The following is a 15,777-nucleotide window of genomic DNA, read 5'->3' on the forward strand; positions in this document are numbered from 1 at the left end:
AAAAAAAAATACATTGTTTACCTAGAATATTACATTGCTTACACAGAATATTAAAATAAAAATTCAATTTCCTAGAGATCTAGATAAAAACCAAGTTCTCCGAAGATCTAGATGTTAGATCTTCGAATTATTGAATCTTGGGAAAGATCAAATGTTGGGTGCAAGATTATTCTCTACAGATCTTGTATGTATTTGTTTCGTATGAAAAAAGGGTAAGATAATTAATATCATTATTCAAATATATGATTTTTGGCTGAAATAAATAATTAAAAAAAAACCTTAAACCTATATAATTTTATGCTCTTGCAATCCATCATAGATAACTTTTCCAAGCGTCTTTAGGTTTCATGTGCTTCATGTTTCATTTAGGAATCAAAAACCAATGTGAATAAGCTTCTTTTTTTGTATTACATTGTTTACACAGAATAATCCCCCCCCCCCAAAAGAATACTCCATAACTTATCCATCTTCTGATAAGTTAGTTGTTCTAACAATGAGAATTTTTATTTTCTACACTTGCAATCCATCCCAGAGATCTGTCTTCCAAGTTCTTGAGTGTTTCTAGATCAAAAATTTGCATGGAAAATCCATCAAAAAAGATTTATGATTTATTTATTGAAGTAGCAACTCGTGAAATGTACGGTGGTAAATATTTCCTCTCTTTGGGGCAGCTACTTATAAGTTAATACTAGGGTAAAATCTGTTTTACGAGAGTTTTTATAGTAAAATCTGAATATTATGTCCCTCAATTTTATAAGAAAATCGAGGTAAATTATCTTCTTATTTTAACTATCACCTCGTTTATGACAAAAACCGAGGGAATATGTGGATTTTATTTTTATAAACAATAAAAGATGGTGCGCCTTAGCATTATACCTCGATTTTTCTTTTGATGAGTTGAAAGCTTCGTAGTGAAATATATTATTTGTTGTAGTGCATGAGCTTAACCTACTAAAAGCTCATAAGCATTACTAGATGCTCTCAATATTAAGTCCTGGAGAGAGGATTAGGTTAATTCATTTATACCTAACCTGTATAAGTTCTGGTGTGATATTTTTTCCCTTATCTATTTACTTTCCACATATTTTCTTGTTGTTGCTATTATTGAAACATTTTTCTTACAAATATTATTAAACTCTGAAGTTGAAGAAAAAATTAAACCATTGTTTCGCAAACCCCCCCAATTCACCCCCTTCGGGTGTATGGATCCACTTGTTTAACAAGTGACATCAGAGTATAACTCCTATTTAAAGACTAATTGTCTCGTAAGGAAGATGACTTCCAACACTTTTTATAATAAAATATCTTTCTTAAACACACCTCCACCATTTAATGGTGATAGGTTTGAACTATGGGAAGCCATATTTAATTTTTTCCATTAAAAATCTTGATTTTGAATTGTGGAAAACAATAACCAATGATGTGTTTATCACTACTCACCTTGTTAATGGAGAAGAAGTAGATAAACCCAATATTCATTTGATCATAGAGGAAAGGAGAAAGTTTGAAATTGATTTCAAAACTAAGAATTTTCTAGTTATGTCATTAAATGATAATCAATCTCTTTATTTATGTAATTGAAATTCTGCCAAGGAAATGTGGGAAAGTTTAGATATGATATATAGAGTTTCTTCAAGTATCGAACAAAAGATAATGAACACACGAGGCAAAGAATATGAATGTTTTATTCAGAAGTGCCTCTCTAAATTCATAAATGTTAGAAATAGTGTTAGTATTTTTGTCTCTAAAAATATTTAAGAGTTAAGGATTAGAATGAAGTTTTGATCCAATCCCTAAATCAAGAGATGTGAGTGTTTATGATTTTCAAGAAAGAAAATCATAGAAAAATCTAAGAAAGAAAAACCGTAGATAAGTTGAATGAATTAGTTCAATTACTTAAATATGAAGGTATAAACTCAAAACTTGAATAGTTTTCAACAACTTCATCAAATTCCTACAAAATAACTCATATTAAATTCTCGGAAAGAACAATCTCAGTAGTTGAACGGTCTTTGGAGAATTCAATATCAAATGAAGGAACTTCATCTTTGAGAGTATATGAAGAATAAGACTCATCTAGTGGAATCTTCTAGAAAAGAAGAGAGAATAAAACCTCCACAAATGAAGAAGAATCAACCTTAGAAAGAACCTTCGAAGAATCTTCTTCCAACAAAGAAAATGAAGTTTGCTTGGAAGTATCTCACAAGGAAGATGACCATGAGGTAACAAAACTATCTTATAAGCAGTTGTTTAAATTAAGTGCTAAGTTAAATTAAGAGAATGATAAGATTAAAAAGATTAAATTATACCTCACTACTACAAATACTATATTTCATGTCAACACTTTCACCTTGACTAATGAAAAATCAAGGTCAAATGACCTTGAATGCGTAACTTATTTTTTTATTTTTTAGAATATTACATATCCCTCATTTTTTTTAAAAGGCCGATATCAAATGTAGCTTAGCGTCTTAGCTTTGATTCCCATCCCCTACAATTTTATGTTTTATTTAGAATAAAAAAGACTCCTTTATTTTTTAATTCATCTTTTCCCTCTATTTTAAGGATAATCTACATGAAATTTATTGCTATAAAAAAACTATCACTCCCCAGTACATAACAACCCTAACATCTATATCTTAAACAAAACCATAACATCTCACGCCTTATCCTAATATCCTACTTGTATTTTCATGGAAAATACAAAGAGGATTACACTAAAGTGAGGCTTCTAACTTGTCATTAACACAAGCTTTATGTGTTAGAGATCTCATTTGATTATGTGACTCCTACGCAACGAGAGCTCTAAATACATAGCATCCTCAATACGAAGATGATATGTGTTCAGGGCACTCGTTCTATAATTGCTAAAATGGAATACCCAAATCATTATTTCCACATCTTCTTCACATACACTAGTAGACAAACAACATTAGAATTATTGATATAATACCTATTTTATGAAAAAAGATATTAAATTTATATATAATGGCAGTTTTGTAATTAAAATGAAAACTCTAATTTAAATGTTAATCATTAATACCCTATTTTTAGAAAATCTAATGTCTAATGTACGTTACTTTTATTACAAATACATTTATTTAATGTAAGATACCTGATTTATAAAAAATAAGTATAAAATAATAAAATGATAAAAACACACATAATAAATTTATACCTGATTTTAGAAATATTAGATGGGATATGAAAATTAAAGTCTGGATCTGATTTGATTTGTAAAAATTATAGACAATAAATAAATAATTAAAATTGGCATTAAAATTCAGAAAAGTCTGCTTCATATCCGCGCTTCAGATAACTTGCTCTTTTGAAAAACTTACACTTATGAAACCCTTATGCTCTCATATTTGGATTCCACGGCCACCAATTTACAATTGCATCTTCTTTGTCAATCAATCAAACTTGAAAAATCCTCAAAAGATGTTCAGAATCAAGAACTTTCTCAAAACCGGTTTTGAATAATCACCAAGGTAATCCCTCTCTTTTAGTTTCAATCTTTCTTTAAATTGGAATAGCTGATGAATTTTACTATCGAATTAGAATATATCTCGATTTGTTTGCACATAATCAGCATTCCCTCCCGCTTTCCACACGTCGCCATGTCGAGATCCTTGTGGTATGTCCTTTTACTTATTATTATTTTTCTTAAACCCTCACTCTAATTTAGTTAGTTTTGTTTAATTTGTGTTTAATTTTGGAGATAAATTTTTGTATCCTTTTGATTCAAGGTTATAACTCTGTTATTTGATATTGACTATGTTATTTGATACTTGATATATAGGTATTGTTTGCTGTGATTTTTTATACTTGAAATTGTTCTTCTATATGCATTTGAACAGTAACATGTAACTCTGAAATGCAATTAAGTTATTAAATTTGATCACCAACTGCTTTCATCAACCATTTGATATGCAATTATTTTTAACATCAAACCATTTAAGATGCTTAATTTTGGTTCGTTTTACTCTAATTTTAATCCAATATGTTGGGTTAGAAATACAAAAACATGGTTGATTCTTATTACTCTGTTTTAATGTTTAATCATGTAACTGTGTAAGAAATAAATGGTGTATTGTGTTTGTAATTTGCACAAGTAGAAACTGCTTGGAACATAACTAATTAACCATTACCAATCACGTAGTAAAAACATTACTAGATCATAATTATCAGTGAAAGATATTGATAGAGGAGCTAGAAAATAATTTAAGCAAGTTATGTTATTTGATTTTTTGGTTAGGTGGAGATGTCCTTTAGCCTTATTTTGGTGGAAAATTATTTTGTATTATTCCTTCATATATGGTTTTGTTTTAGGTTCGTTTGCCTTGGATCGTAGTTCCAAAACATTAAGAACTTTGGCTTTGTGTTTGTAGCAAGATGTGTATTTTTGCCATATCTTTATACCTTTTGATTTTTATATAGTTTGTTTGACTTATCAAAAAAGTTGTTTCCTTTGCTTTAATTAAATAATTCAATTGTTATAGTTGTTATAAGTCCATTGGTAATTGTTATTGATAGTTGTATATATGTGTGGCTAACTTTTTAGAAACTTTGGCTTGAGAGATAAAATAAAAGCAATTAGTCATATTGTTCAGAATTAGTTATTAAGCAGGGATAACATAGTTTGATTTTCATCAGAATATGTTTTACTAATTTGAAATCCATTAGTCATGGCTTGTGATAATTATTTTATTTTGATTTGTTTCTATAATGCAGCTTCCTTTCGTTCGCCATATATTCAACGTTTGTAGTATTTAAAGGAAACAAACCATCCAATTGAACCAACATGCGAGGTATGGGGTTTTAAATCTAGTTATGCAAAATATTCATGTTTAGACACTACTCTATTTATTTAGTAGAAAATTGGCTTTGTCCATTTGTATACACGACCTTACGATTGTTCTCGTATACTGAGTTGTCATATTTTAAAAAAGGGAAATACTTAATAGCAGGACAACAAATTTGTGAAAAGTATACGAATGAGTTAATTGCTTACCTTCTTTAAATTTTTATAACATTATGAGAGGTTGTAATACGAATAAAAATCCTAATCTTATATCTATCAAAGTAAGTAAATTGTCTTAAATTTGTTGATATTTCATATGAATTTATTTATATCTATCATTTAGTTTTAATTTGTAGGCACACCAACAAGACAATAGTTGGACTTGTGGTTATCATGTAATGAAAAATATGTTTGACATTATACATACAGGTATATTTCAAGGATTAATGAGGTAATAACAAAAAATTTCAATGTTTAATATGTAAATCACATCGCTTCATGTTTTAACATATTATCGTTTAATTTATTTTATTGTTTGCATTTGTAGATATATGATGACCAATCATATGGCAAAGATGTTATTAATAAAATCCGACAACTTTGGGCTCAATTCTTTTTTACAAATAGTTGAAGAACAACATCAACTTAAAGAGAAAGAAACAAGGAGTTAGATAAAAGATGGTGTTTTATACGAATTAATATTGAATTATCAATTAACATTGTTCTTTAATATAATTTTGTTTTTGAATTTGGATTTACCGTCTTTAGTATAATTTGTTAAATTTAAACCAAAATTGTGAATTTAATTTTGTTCTGTTGAAACAATAATAAAAAATTTACATGTGACATATGTGCCATCACTCGATGTCATTTATAACATTAACTTTAATAAAAAAAAACAGGTGTGATACATACACTATACAAAAAATTTAAGAAAAAAAAGCAGGTTTGAAAGGTTGCTTTCTAACCAAATAACTCCGTCAAACTTTTAACACCCAATTTTCGAAAAAATTGGTACGATATATATGTCCTACATCTTTTTTTAGGTAAAAACATGTGTCTTAAGTTGTTTTCTAATCAAACTACTTTCCATTAAACTTTAACACCGGTTTTTAGAAAAAATAGGTACCATTTATAAGTATTTACACCTCTTTGAAGGAGAAAAAAGGTGTCGAAGGTTAGTTTTAACACTCATATGTAAGACTTATAACACCATTTTATCACCGGTGTTAAATCGATTTACCATACCCTTTTTATAACCGGTGTCAAAACCATACTTACAATACCGGTAGCAACAACACCGGAAAAATTTGGTATTAAATCTCTAGAAAAATGGTGTTAAATCTCTTATCTACACTAGTGATATATGGTACGTCAAACATCACTTCTCATTTTACATTATTTTTGTTGTCGTTGTTTATTCTTGAGTTCGTTGTTGTTTGTTGTTTTTGATGTTTAGACAAGAAACCCTAGAGGTTTAAACTGAGATTGATGTTGTTGGTTAACATGATATTGATTTTTTTGTAAAATTGAGATTGATGTTGTAGATTTATTTTTTATGTTGTTGTCATTTTGTTGAGAGATATTGAGATGATTTGATTCTTTATGTTGTTGTCATTTTGTTTATGTTGTCATTTTGTTAAACTGATATTGATTCTTGTTGTTAAACTGAGATTGATTTTTTTTTATTATTTATGCAGATCTCCCCAAGTCCATGTATTTAATGTGGATTGCTTGTTTCATTAACCCCTCTTTGATTATATAGCCTTATTAAAGTGATTTACTAAATTATAATAGGTAAAACTAAGTTATATTAATCAAAGTTTTTTGGAATATTTCAACTCATTATCCCTCTCTTTTTATGGTTAAAATATCTCCATATGCATGGGATATATATATATATATATATATATATATATATATATATATATATATATATATATATATATATATATATATAGATAGAGAGAGAGAGAGAGAGAGAGAGAGAGAGAGAGGAGAGAGAGAGAGAGAGAGAGAGAGAGAGAGAGAGAGAGAGAGAGAGAGAGAGAGAGAGAGAGAGAGAGAGAGAGAGAGAGAGAGAGAGTAGTAATGAGTTGAAAGAGGCCAAAAAGCTTCTGATTAGTGTAAGTTGTTTTTCAAACATAACTTAGTTTTTCGTATTATCATTTTCTAAATCTATTTTCAAGGTTATATTAACGTTAGAATTTGGTGGAATAAGCAATCCACATAGATATAATAAACACTATCTTGTTTAACCCGTCAGTTATATGTCAAAATCGAGGGAAAAATATTTTTCCATTTAGAAATTCCAAAAAATGATTTCATTAGGAATTGAACTGGTGACTACTTTACACATTACCCATCAGTAATAATCGAGAGGTTAAGTGACACACTTTTTATGACGTCCTTCGTTACCTCGTCTGTGTAACCAAGGTAAAAGTCATTTCGCGTCCGAGGTAAGATGTCTTATTTTTAGTAGTGCCTTTAGGATTATTTGAAGTTTCTTGAAATAGTCTCCCACTTTTTTGTGTATCTTATCCTTTCTCAATATATTATCTTTTTTTAGTGGGTTTGGAATAGTCTTCCACTTTTTTGTGTATCTTTTATTTTCTCAATATATCATCTTTATTCAAAAAATTAACATATTCTCATAAAAATGGATAAAATAATATTTCTATTTTCCTTACAATTTTTTTAAATAATAAAATTAATATTAAAAAATTGGAAAAAAATTTCCATGTAATATTTCTAAAATAATTTTAGCTTTATTTTAAAAAAATAAAAACAAAATGTTATACTACTCATTCATCATACTATTTTCAACAAAGAATAATCTTATGACAAGTAAATTGTTAGTTTTAATATTTGATATTAAAATCATTTTGCAAAACTCAAATAAAATATATGATCTACAAGTTTTTTTTACACAATTTTTACCTTAAATTTTCTTTTGTATTCGTTTTTTTGTTTGTTTTATTTTAAATGTAAATGTGAGATCTTAGTTGTTTTGATATTAAGCACTGATAGTGTGCATCAGTGTTATTATGTGTTTTTACATTCTTATGAAAGTATTTTTTGCTAAATTAAGTTTATAAAATTGACAGTTGTGTTTCATTTTTTAAGTTGAGAATCACAACAATCTGTTTCCCTACATTTTTCAATTAATTTATGTCTTTTAAATAATTTTAGATGGAAAAAAATATAATATAATTCATATATCATTTTCTTATATATCAATAGCATACTCGAAATTCAACTCACTACAACTTTTTTATTCTTATTATAAGAAGTATTTTGAAAGATATGAATTTAAAACTCATTTTGAACTAAAATTTTTAACAACGCAAGAATCACTCTAACTAAACATACTTAGTTAACTGAGTATATTTCCTAAAATTCACCACTTCTCAAAAGACAAAATCATGTAATGAGTTTATATTTGAGGTCACAAGTTCAAATCCCAAAAAATACAAAAGTATATTATATCAAATATCATGTTCTTTTAAACATTAGAATAAAAAAAATTTAAATTCAATCGTCATATATCATTTATAAAATCAAAGTTACCTTTTTAAGAGATAATTTAATTCTACACCAATAAAATCATATCTAAAAAATCAATTAAATTGTTTCAATTACATAAAATATGAAAAATAGATTAAACACATTCGTGCAATGCGCGAGTCATATTTCATTAAATGTTAAATAAGAAGAAAACATATCATTGTTAGAGACTTTATCTCTAAAGGAGTTGTAAAAATGAATCATGTATGCACTGATAAAAAACTTAATATATCATTTGACGAAAGGATTACTAAGAAAGAAATCACATAACACATCCAAGAAGATGAGAATAATATTTATAAATAAGTGAGTTGCTTGCGATGTAAAACCGTCCTAAAAGACTAGAGATCCCAAGAATTAGGTTCAATGTGTAATAACAAGTTATGAGTAATATGAAATGAACGTGTTAGTATAAGTAAAGAGAAACATGAATCCTGAAGCGATAAGAGAATCAGATAATATAAACACTTAATGAGATCTATACTTTGTATGAATGGAGTATCTAGCTATAGGAGTACTCTTCATAAACTTACATGTATGATTGTGGAATTTAGGACGGTTGATATGAAACTTCGAGGAAGAACTCCTAGATCCTTCCCTAAATGGGATAGACGTGCATGACCGTTAAACATAAGCTTTTAGAATACACCTTAAAAAAAGTTTGTGTGCGGGTTTGATGTTGGAGATAGAGTTCAAGACAATTGTGTCACTCTAGTCGAATCAAAATTCTATTTGGTATACAACGGTTTAAGTAGTAGACACCCTTATTTATGCACAATCTTAGAAATGTTATACATTACTTCAGTGGCGGAGCCAGAAAAATTATGAAGCCTGGGCAAGTTTTCACTAGCTCCGCCACTGGCTTCATAATTTTTGACAGAGACAGTATTTGACATAATAATTTTTTGTCGAATCGTAACATATAAAAGCTCTTCAAATAAATAAAACAAATGAGCAAAGGAGACTTTACCCGTGGAACCTTTTTGCCACTTTCTTGTTGAATTTGACCATTATCACCTCACCTAGCCGTCGTCGGCAAACCGTCGTCTCTTTAACCTGCAATCCCTCTGCCACCTGTTGTTGAATTTCCAATGAATGAGAAGTTGTCTGTATGATCCAGTAAAACTATTTGATAGAGAATCCTTTGATCGGGTCGAATAACCAAATGCTACCTGACATTAGGATGAAATAAACGAGACTGCCAAAATTCTAATGAGGATCTCCTTGGAAAATTTTAAACAACATAAAATCATATAAATTTGAAGATAAGATATTCATACCATTAACAAACATAAATCACAATTGACATCTAGACCTAGCAAAAGGATTCTTTTTTTCCCTACTAAAACTTCCTAAACATTCATGCAGATAACATTTTCAAAAATGAAACACCAAAATCACCCGGCAAAGAAACAGGTCAATATCAAAATGCAAATTGAAAAATAAAACCTTAGTACAAAGTGAAGCATGTTCATTTCCAACAGATATTACCCTCCTCCTCAAACCATCTATATTCCCTAGCACTTGTAGAACAATTTTAAAACTGCAATAGAAAATGTCTAGAAAAACAAGTTTGTATGTATTTAACTATTCATGTGGCCCTTCTAAATAAGAACGATGAAGAGTCAAAACGGCATATGTCCTTCAAAAATTAAGGGAACATGCCAGTCAAAGTTAAAAACACAACTTCAGTTTTGCGCTGCAATTTCTCTGACATAGCTTTTCATAGTACCCATCACCAAGTGTCAGCTCAATAAGTGACCTTTCATAAGGATGAAGGTATCTTTTATTAGGAAATTTCTCCACCTATGTCCTCAATGGAACAACAAGTTCCAAATATGGACAATAGAAGTTAAATCAGACATTACTTGAATCATGACAAGTTTAGAAGTTTTAACAACATACTTTCATCAACGCGTCAAGTTGTTTTGCACCTTTATTTTCTCTCTTTTTGCAATATTAACAATTCCTACATTGTGCCAACTTAAGAATTACAAACTGATAAAGGAAATTACAAAAACGAATACGTAATGTAGTGTACGATACACTGTGTATCCACAAACTAAAACAGAAAAAATTAAAGAATTTGGTTGAAACTTTTCATCAAACACCTTGTGTGCAAGATGAAAAACTCTTCACTTTGAAATTATTTGGTAGCAAGAACTGAGCATCAATCATCAACGGTAAAACAACTACGATTCAGCAACCAATAATCAAACAGAAGAGAAGAAGAGAAATACAAAAACGCGCAATAGTTGACTCACCGGATTCCACAGAAACGCAAGAACTACCTTGAAGTGTGGAGGCGGAGCCTGGGCAGCTGCCCTACCTCGCTGGGCGCTGGCTTCGCCACTGCATTACTTGAGAACATTTTTTTAAATTCAAGTTGGGGATTATTGAAACATGTCAATATTTCAATTTAGGGATGAATTTGAAAAAAACTCCTTAAGTTCCACATTGTCAGAAAATTGTGTGTGTTTGTGTGTTAATTGAAAAATCTCTATGTCTCACATTGCTTAGATTACAAACTTTGCCTAACTTACTTCATTATATAAGAAATGTACATGTTTAATTATAATATACACCAAAAACTTCTTGAGTTTTCCCTTCTTCACTCTTTTTACTCTGTATTTTTGAATTGTTGAAGCGTCAACTTCTCCACCTATTTTTTACTCGTTCAATTTTTCGAGTATTTTTTTGAATTCTCAACAGAGCATTACTTTAATTTCTCCTTGTTAGAGAAATTACCATGTAATTTTTTATTCTTTTTGGAGAATTATTTGAATTTTTCATTGTTTGAGAAACTATCTTGAGTGGTCACATGGCCATGGTTGAATTCCCTTTGGAGAATTATTTGAATTTCTTCTTGTTTGAAAAATTATTATAATTGATATGTATACTAGATATTATGTGTGATATGTATACCGTATTCGACAAGTCTTTGAACCACGAAAAAATATTTTTTTAAAATATACTCCCTCTGTCCTAAATTATAAGAGAAATTCTCTTTTTTGATTCATTGAATAATTAATGTATCTGGTCTATATGCAGATTAGATACATTAATTATTCAATGAATCTAAAAAGTGAATTTCTCTTATAATTTGGGACGGGTGGAGTATTTTTAAACATATTATATGCGTACTGCACAAGTACTAATCATACCCCATATAGAGAGAGAGAGAATTACCCATTAAATTTTTTATAACATTTGACAAATCAACCTCCATTATTATAAGTACAACTTGTAACTAACATTTAATACAACACTCATTTGACATTTGTACTCAACGCAATTCATGATTGAGTATTCTTCTATTTGTTCATTTACATGTTTGTCTTTATAGTCTTTGTAGTTTGTTATGACTACTATGATTAGGTGGATCTCATGTGAAAATAATGACAAATAAGTCATAAGTTTGTCACCATCATCACTATTCATATGTTGTAACAGCCAAAATCCATTTAAGACAAATGCACGTTGTGTTTATTGAGAAAGCTTTTAAACAATCAATGATCATGCTCTACCCTACGTCTTTCTCAATGAACATGGAATAATTGTTCAAAAGATATAAATTCAAACATTAGGTAGGAACATACATACACACTCTACCAAGCTGGATAGAAACTTTGATTGCTCCTTCTAATCAATTATTCATGTCCATTTTTTAGTTTGTCACATTTTCTATTATATGTATTTTCCATTACTAAACAATAAAATTGAAAATACCGAATTTTAAATAGGATGTTATAAAATATTTATCATAAAAAATTCAAGTTAAATAAATTTTTTATTTTTTTTATTATAATTAAACTGCAGTTAATCTATACAAATTTTCAAAAATTTTGAATAAGTTTTATCGTGTCGATCTAAGCTTGTTTAAGTTTTATCATAATCAAATTTCAAATATTCGATATAAAATCTTTTTAATTAGACTTTTCAGACCTAGATATATGCTAAGACCTAATTCGACTCGATTATAAAAATATATATATTCTCTCTAATGCTATAATATAACTGTCACTATTGAATCACAAAGTCCTTAAAATCATTTCCACTAAAGCCAACCACCCTTATTTCTTAAGGACTATGGTCAAGATTGATCATAAAATAAGTTGGTGAAGAAGCTATTACCAAAATAGAATAGTAAATAACCAAACCATATGCATTACAATTATTATAGTTCCAATTTCAAAGTACATAAATATCCTTGATACTTTACCTCCCAACCTGTATACAAGGGCATCTATATTCACCCTTTTGTCAGACAAAGATGGGAAAAAGCATGGGCACAATTTGGATTAATTTTAACATAAAGTTTAATAGGACTAACATGAGGAACCTAAATCTAATGTATATATTAATATTATTAAAATAGTTTTAGATTTAAAGCAGATCCTAATAAAGATCAATTGAGATCTGGGATAATAAAGTATAACTAATTAATTAAAAGAAGCACTTAACCTGATCTTGATTCCTAATTCCTAACATCCCTACAATTAATAATTAAAAAATTAAAAGCTACATCTCTTTTAATTAGGATATATAATATATTGAGTCTATATAAAAAGCCTTTAATTAAGTGCTTACAAAGTGATATTGTCCTAAACCATTGGGCACCCTGATTTGATGTGAAAGAGCCAAACTCAAATTTAAAAATATCATCAAAGTGGTATCTAGAAATAGTAAAAAATTTAATACTATATAGAAGAGATCTAGTTTCTAAGTTAATAATGGTTTATTTTTTCAAAGGGTTAGGTCTGTGAAAGAGAAATCCACTCATTGATATATCTTATAAATGGTTGATTGAGGAGTTGGAATCCACTAGAACAAGTCACAAGGATTCTTAATGGTGGCACCATACAAGAAATGGTAGTTTAACTTGCATTCACACATTTGAAAAATCAGTAAAAGAAAATTATATTTCAAATAAATGTAGATTTAAATTTAGATTTTATAATATTTATACATTGAATTTTAATATAATTTGTCGAAATATTCGTAGTATAATATGTGCATGAAATTTTGATTGTAAATGAGTGATTAGGAGTGACAAAAGGATCTGATTTGCCAGTATTTTTGTTTTGTCCATGCGACAAACTTAAATTTTAGATCTCTATTCATCTTCTAATATGACTGTTCCGTTATATCATTTACATACAAAATCATTTGCATAAATATTTTATAATTTTTAAACATTAATAATATAGTGTTTACGGACCCATTCGATCTTACTTTTTTACAGAGTCAATCAAAATTTTAAATTTGCATTTTCAATAATTTGTGTGCCTTATTATTTTGTAGAGCGGGACATGTCCCTTAATTTTGTCACTCCTAGTCTAGGAGTGATCCCACCAAATTACATAAACTTCTACAATACCTTTATTTTCATTGTTTTATTTAATGGTGGCCATTAGAGAGATCATTGGTGTTCTAAATGGAAATAAACTAACCCAAACTTTTATAGAATGGTTTAATTATTGGTACCAAAATGAGCACTCCCTATGTATGACTAAGCCCATTCTTCACTTTTTATAATGCTTAAATTGGACGATTTGCACTCATGTATGTGTCAATCATTCATGATTTTTGTAAAGCTTTCAGTTGTATCCTTTTTGTTTTTATAAAGCACACCTAGAACTAGAATTGGCAACCCAAAAAGAAATTAACTTTTAGTGTGTCAATATTGAATAATTGCACTCAACATTGTAAGCCCATTTTTTTTACTTGAAACCAACCATAATTTTTAACTTATATGTTTGACACTCGTTGGAATGTAGATACCGTGGTAAAACGGGTTCACTCCATCACACATTTTTATTCACAAATTTAAATTTTAGGTTATCGCATTTTGATATGGCCATCCCGTCCCGTCCTAATTTTTCACAGTACAAATATTTATATTATTTTGCGTCAATTTTTAGTTTTTAGAAGTGTCAGCCGCATGCCTACGTCACTTTCATATATTCAAAAGTGAAATAATATTTTATGCTGGCACCTTCGATTATATAAATTCAATATCATTTCATTTCGTTATTTTACAAATTTTTACAGAAAAAACTTTAATGAGACAGATATGCCCGTTTGCGAGATGTTAGGCTAACTTTAACCCTGGAATACATATAATATTAAGGAAGTACAATTGATTTGCTTTAATAATGAAGTTAGTAGCCAGCATGCTACAAGGCATATGGTTCTGTAATGCATTATTTGTTGCCATAGAGATACTCAATAATGAGTTCCCAATCCATGTGTCAACTCTCAACCCAATGACATTCATCTAATATTTGGTCCCCACATAGAGACTCGAGCATATAGGTGTCAAGTGTGCTATAGAGTAAAAATATTCGAACTTTGTAGTTGTAAGGTGTAGATTATAATTAATTAATTAATGGTGTGTGTTATTGGTTACCACTTATTTGGCATTCATGTAATTGGATTAATGTAGAATTTTTTAAGTATATGAATTGTTGCTGTTGTTGGAGGGAGCAATTTCTGCTTCATTTTTTAACTTCAAAAATTGATTATTGATGGAATCTAGGTCTCTATACCGTTTTTGTTGATTACGTGCAGAATATTAAATTTAATATAGCTTAATTAATTTTGTTTAGTTTTTTAAGTAATTTAACTACATTACATATATATAAGTGTATTGTATAAATGTATTGGATGTGTATGATCCATGCTTCATGTGTGTAGAAAATTATAATGTAAGTTAAACTTTAAGAGTATTTTGAACATGTGTTTAGTTTCATTTCATGGCATGCAATTAATTGATATATGTTCTCTTTTATTTTCTACGAGGTCGAGTAACCAATATATTTATTATATATTTAGATCAAAAATCTTAAAGAGATATGCCTATTTATTTTTATTGTCCCATGTTAGTTACGTAAGAAACAAAATTTCACAAATGAATTTATCTCATGTTTAAAAATTAAACCTAAGTCGAATTTGTAAAATTTCTGCCTCAATTGATTTAGGTGGTTAAATTTATGGTTGAAGTGTTTATTAAATAAATAAGTAATAAAATAATAATAAAAATTTTAATTTTATAAATAGGTTTAAATGCACTTTTGACCCCCCCTATTTTCATTTTAATGAACTTTTGATCCTCCATTTTCAAAATTCCTTATTTTGATTCCCAAACATTCAGTTTTTTGGCAAATTTAGAGCCCCTCTCCAAAAATGCATATGTGGATGTGGGAATTGCTGAGTTGGCTAAAATTACTTATGCCACGTAATTAAATTTATTTAATTTATAATTTTAAATACAAAACAATTTCTGAAAATGCTAAATAATATTAATTCTTTTTTTATAAATCAGAAACATAATCCCTTTCTTCATCTTGTTCGTGACAGCCATGACCTAAGTTCTTCGTTTTCCAGCATACCATCTCTTGTAC

The 15,777-nt window shown here is 28.7% G+C and overlaps 1 non-coding gene across 1 annotated transcript; it reads left to right on the forward strand.

The window, feature by feature from the left end:
- Window positions 1-7,821: 7,821 nt before the first annotated feature.
- LOC131624157 (small nucleolar RNA snoR135) lies at window positions 7,822-7,963 on the forward strand. The gene has a single exon (XR_009290477.1). It is a non-coding gene; the product is annotated as a small nucleolar RNA snoR135 (small nucleolar RNA).
- The last annotated feature ends 7,814 nt before the right edge of the window (window positions 7,964-15,777 follow it).

Source organism: Vicia villosa, unplaced genomic scaffold, assembly GCF_029867415.1.
Source record: "Vicia villosa cultivar HV-30 ecotype Madison, WI unplaced genomic scaffold, Vvil1.0 ctg.000106F_1_1, whole genome shotgun sequence".
NCBI classification, from domain to species: Eukaryota; Viridiplantae; Streptophyta; class Magnoliopsida; order Fabales; family Fabaceae; genus Vicia; species Vicia villosa.